The following is a 6000-nucleotide window of genomic DNA, read 5'->3' on the forward strand; positions in this document are numbered from 1 at the left end:
ACCATGGAGAGATGCACAGCATAGTATGGAGGAGGAGGAATTCATCAGAGGTGGGGTCCTGGTCTCTGAAGATACTTTTGGTCTAAATCTCAAGATTGTTTCAGATCAATGAAAAAACAGGTGTAGGGAAATGCTTACAGATATTTTATGGTTTTATGCAACTTGCTACTTTTATTATGCAAGATGAAATAAAGAATGGTGGGGTCTGAGCCCTTGTGCCTGTGCTTGCTAAGGGTCTAGAACTACCTCGCGCCACCAAAAGTGCAACCTTAGGGCTTGCTCTACCGTGGTTGATAGATTTGCTACTTTATAGTTGAAAATTTGCTTTGAAAGGGAGAGATGAATATTCTTATATCAGTGTTACACTCACCTACATTCCTCTTACAGTGTATTGCTATATGTACAGTAGCCATTTAGCATCCTAGTTAATATTATCCAATTTAATATAGAAGGGTATGTGAAAAGGAACAAAACGAGGACTGTAACTTTTTCACCTGGCATGAGTGTTATGGTGTTCAGCCTTAAAAGAAGCCTTTAGTGGTTTTTAATCAAACTCTCTCTCTCTATAGCTAATTAGTATTGTTGAAATGTTAATGCTTCAGTGGCTGTCAATGTATCCAAGATTTATTTCCATGAAACCTGTCATTACCCTGCCATTTCACACCCTCACTTGGGGTGAATCTGCATCACAAATAACTGTGCTTATGTAAATGAAACATTAAAATTACACAATTAGAATTAATCAGTCTAAAAATGCAAATTATGAGATCCCCAATCTCTAAAGCAGTACCCAAGTGAGGGAAGTTGACTGCCTACAACACTACACCATCCAGAGTTTCTCTGAAGATGCTCAGGACCGATTTATCTGTCAGAGAAACAAGAATGAGCCTCAGACCTGCTTGTGACTGGTCTGTGGGGACCTTGCAAGAGTGGCAGCGTGCCGGCCAGCAGCAACAGGCATTCCTTCCGTTTTCAGCCTGATTTTCATGGAGAAGAAGCCATTTCCTCTGGCCGATGGTGTTAACATTTAACCCACCCTCCCTTCATTCTGAATGTCCCGACCCCTGTGAGGCAAGGCAAGGAGGGAAGGACAACAGCAGGTAAGACTTGGCTCTCGGGCTCAGGGCTCAGTTCCCTGGAGAACTGAGCCAGGAGTCATTCATGTGAATGTAGGTCTTTACAGCCCTCCTCATCCCTTTCTTTTGGGATGAAAGCTTGAATTTGCAGTGCAATGCAGCAGAAACTCTTGCCAGCCCTTACAATTGCAGGAGCTGTACTTTGTCACCAAGCCTTTGGGGTTTTTGGCTCCTGATGTTTAAAGCATGATGGAATCCCGGAGGACTGTGTTGTGTGTGATTGAAGGAGTTGTCTAATTTTTTTTCTAATGCAAAGTGTGCCAGCTGGGAGTGCTGATGTCTGTCTGTATGGATAGGAAAGATGTGATTTCAGGGAAAGGGCTTCCCTAGACTTCCTTAAGAAACTGTATAATAATAGGGAGGAAACAGGGCCTTATCTCTATCCTAGTACTTTAGTTGGGAATCACCATTACGTGCTCTTCATGGCAGGAGCTTTGCGTGTACAAACAATGTATGACACAGCATAGCCACTGCTATGTGATAACAGTGATCTCATAAAAATTAATGATATTTTTCTATAAAATCCAACCACCTGGAAGTGACTCCTTGGTGCTTGCATGTGTAGCCTGCTGATTCCCTTGGGAGCACATTCAGCAGAATTCTGAGAGCCAAAAATAAATATATTCTACCCCATCTTGGAATCTTCTAAGCTTTCTCAAAAGACCTCAAGAACTGGTCCATCCCCCAGCCTCAGGCCTGCTAGTCAGATGGAGATATCAAGTGGGAACCCCAGGTAACTTTCACAAATATGATTTCTCAGCAACAGCGGTTTGTGTCCTTTCAGCTGCTCCGTTCACCTCAACCACGTGTTGGCTCGGAAGCCAAAGATCATTATCTGTGTTATGGCTAGGGTAAAAGAGAGTTTTATTGGTGCTGTGGTCAGATTTTGGATACAGTAGTGCCACTATGGCAGTGTTTGGAACTGAGTTTTCAATAAATATAGTACCTCATATCCTTTTTTTAAAATTTTCTCCAAATGTGGTCAAGAATATACACAGGCTCTATTGACAGAGCAGACTTTAGCGTGCATCCTTTCCCAGTTATATGTACAGGGACAGAAAACAAACAGAAATTTTTATAAAATAGTAAAAAAAGACTATTTTTCTGCCTTCCACAACCACATGCCTGAAGGAATCATTTTAAAGTTTACCATCTGGCTGATAAAAGGCACAGGAGATTTTAGCCAGAAAGCAGGGAGTCCCATAAATGTATGAAGAGATGAAAATAGGGTTCATAACAGAAACTGAATGGCAACCTTAGTTATAGCATTCCTTTACATTCGGATGCATGTGAGTATCTAATAACACACACCCTTCTGTTGGTCCCTCTAGGACAATTCCTATTTAAGACAGCGTACAAACATGTATATGTTACAGCTACTGACCGTGGCAATCCCAATGTCAATCAGCAATCTTAGTTAATATACCTCTAGGTAGGAGTCAGGGGAGTAACAATAACAGAGTGACTGCTGCTGGTATATAGATTTTATAAGGTTTGCTTTCTTGTGACTATGTGTGTGTCTCTGTACAGAGCAAAGCTGAAATATGCAGGTATCTGGTGAACTAAATAAAAGCTGTATCCCTTTAGGGAATTAGAAAGTTTAGAACAGCCATTAATGCAGACAACGAAAGTTAGTATTTCCTTTATTATGTACACAGAGAAATCCATGATAGACGGCATACATTAAGGACCTGGGTTATTGTGGCTGCAAACACATGCACGCAGAGAGAAGCACGGAAGGAAGGAATTCAGAGCTATTAATTGGGATTTGCACCGTAATTTATTCTCTCCACATAAAAAGAAGAAACACGATACTGATGGCTCCCCGTTTTTCCTGTACACAATCTGTCCACAGTGTTTGCCTGCAAAGAGGAAAGGCTACCTTTGTTTCATGTGCATCTGCTCTTGCTACAGTGCAAAAATCCTCCTTTGTTGAGCTCGGCAGCAGGAGTGCGCACAGAGGTGTAAGGAGTCTAAGACCCCAGCTTCTACTTTTTATCATCTCCCCAGTGTATTACACATGCAGCACAACACGGTCATTAGAAATAGTTACACATGAAATGACCCAGCACCTCATCAGCTTGCTGATATGTCACTATACGTACAGACATGCAACAGTAATTGCTCTGATAAGGAACTCGTCTTTTTCTCCTCTTCACACCCCTCACTGTGTGCTTAGGAGAAAGGGGGACCGGCAATGTCTGTCCTCGCATCCTTACTCGCATCCAACAACCCACTGGGGCATTAAACAACCCTCTCCTCCTCTCTGCACCCTTTGTTTAAAGCGACACCTTCAAAGACATAGCCCACGGGTAGTGGGGAGGGAGGGGAAAAAAAGGGATATTTACTTACAGAGCAGTAGCGGGCAGTTAATGTCACCTCCTGGACCAGGGACAGGGGGTCACATCCATTAACAAAGGTGCAAAGAGCACACCGGCCTGCTTGCAGAGGAGAGCTGTTCAGCCAGCCGGGGCTTTCTACTGCCTGCGAAGAGCGGCTCTTCCGATTTCAGCTCTGCAGTCAGTGTGGTGTGGAAAGAGGCTGCTGCCTTCCCCAGCCTAGTGAAACCCCTCTCTATCATTTTACCATATAAGGAGACAAAAGCATCGGAGACACTCATTCTTTTAGGCGCTCTGCAGCTGGCATTCGACACTTTCTCTATTCCAAGGGTGTCGATACTTCCCCCTCCTAAACATCTTGTCTTTCTTGGCCCCCTTCCTAAAATAAGGCTCCCCTCCCCTCCTCCAGCCTTTGTTTCTCTAAACCCCTGATGCTTATTAATGACATAGCTTTGCTAAATCCGAGGGATCGCGCTTTACAGAAGGAAAGGTTTTACAGCAACTCAAACCCAAACATTTGTAAGGCTCTTCACCTGGCTGAGAGAATAAAGTATTTGGTTAAAATTGGTACGAGGCTTTATTAGCTTCGGCTGTTTTGCCTGCTGCGACTTAGTGCCTTGCCCAGAGAAGAGTGAAACAAGCTGTCTCTCTTCTCCTTCCTGGAGAGGTACACATTTTTCTGAGGAGCAAGTGTGCAGGCGTTTCTTTACGAGCGTTCAGAGCCCATTCTTGTTTCTCTCCACCCTTCTTTCTTTCCAAGTTCCCCCATAGTGAGGAGGAAAAAGAAGAAAACCAGGGGAAATTAATGAAACCAAAAAAACCCCGCGTGTAAGAGAAAGCCAAAGGAACAGATTGTCTCAGCACACGCTCAGGACCCAGCGGAGAGCCCTGCCAGTGGGCACATGTTAAAGAGAGGGGGAACCATTAATCCTCCTATAACCAGGAACTAATTTTTCTGCTACAAAATCCAATTTCATCTATCAACCATTCTAGCAGAAACACATTCTGTTAATCAAAACAGTGAGGGTCCTGGGAAACCTCCCAGAGGGAAGAATTTGGATCAGAAGCCCATGGGAGATGTGTGCTCTCTGCCATTTGAGGGGTGGGGTGGGGAGGCAATTCAGGGTAATACTTCAGTAATGACTGGTGCTTGCCAAAGGGAGGTGCTTTAATCTGAATGCTTTCAACCTTAAGAGAAACCAGTAGGATAAAAACGTAAAGCCCATTAGCCAGAAACAGTGTTGCTGTTGTTTTGCATCCAGATGACGCAAGGTAGTCCCATGTCCTTTTGCATTGGACACTGGGTGGTGGTCATTTGGGCTGTGGTCCATATGGGTTGGCTAACGGTTTCTCCTGCAAAACAAACTTATACCAGAAGCCTGACCTGTACTTACTGTCCTCTTGTGCAGCCGAATGCTAGTCAGATTTGGAATGGAGATATCTGTCTCAGCTCTACTCAAAATCTACAAAAGCACAGACAGAATAAAATGGTGGGAAAGGGCCATTCCTAGTTCTTCTATAAGGAGCAAAACCTCCCTTACAGATGTAAGTTATTTTGATGACCAGCAATGCCCATGGGTTGATCTGTCTGTTGCTGCAGCCTTTGCAGTTGCATTTTCAAAACACAGGAATTGTGCCCTGGAGAACCGACCATGGATGTATGGGATTAAGGAGTTTGATTCTATGGCAATTAAAGCTTATTTAAATCAAAGCTGCTGCACTCCCCAGCCACATGTCCCTGGCTCCTCCCTTGCATTTGCACTAGCATTGAAAGATGAGTTAAACCAGACAGCGAGCAATTTTCAGTGAGCCCTTGAGCTACCTGGAGCTGCACCTATGTCTTGGGAGAGCTGCTGGTTGGGTTTCCATCATTGGCTTTCTGGATGCCCTTGGACAAGATATTGCATTTTTCTGTCCTTTAGTTTCACTATCTGTAAATATACAGCTCAGGACAGCCAAACTCTTGTGTGAGTTGTTAGCAAATTTACAAAGGACTAGTTAGTGCAGAACAATACTACTACTACTACTACTACTACTACTGTTTCTTTCTTTTAGATTAAACTATTGCACAGTGACAACAATAATCATTAATTTCCATCTTAGTTACAGTTCTTGCCTCAACTTTTATTTAGAAGTGCATGTAAAGAAGAAAATGGGCCCTGCAGGTGATTAGATTTGGGCTATTTGAGTCAGTGTATTTCCAAACCTTTCTAAAACAAATTAATATTCCAAACATGTTATTTGATATTTTCAATTTCCATGATATTTTAATTTCCCTCTCTGTCCATTGACAGCCACTGCAGCATCTTTGCCAGAGATTTTTTGATGTGACCTGCTGGAATACAATACAAGTGTTTTCCACAATTACAAGTTAAAATATATACTGGCTCCAGTTTAACTGTTGCAGGTCATGGGTTGACTTTAGGAAGATTAGATCGTTATTGTCGGATTTAATCTAGCATCGCTGACTCCCTGAAGGCAGAAGAGCCTCTGCCAATTTAAAACCCGATGATCTGTGGGCTCAC

General features: G+C 43.1%; 1 protein-coding gene across 1 annotated transcript in view; it reads right to left on the reverse strand.

Annotated features, from left to right (window-relative positions):
- Positions 1 to 3957, reverse strand: part of FHL2 (four and a half LIM domains 2) — a 28671-nt gene extending 24714 nt beyond the window's left edge. Inside the window, exon 1 of the mRNA XM_075136156.1 lies at positions 3489 to 3957. The gene's annotated coding sequence lies outside the window, so the exon portion shown is untranslated. The remainder of the gene's footprint in view (positions 1 to 3488) is intronic.
- Between the last annotated feature and the right edge of the window lie 2043 nt (positions 3958 to 6000).

The sequence above is a fragment of the Calonectris borealis genome, chromosome 1, assembly GCF_964195595.1.
Source record: "Calonectris borealis chromosome 1, bCalBor7.hap1.2, whole genome shotgun sequence".
NCBI classification, from domain to species: domain Eukaryota; kingdom Metazoa; phylum Chordata; class Aves; order Procellariiformes; family Procellariidae; genus Calonectris; species Calonectris borealis.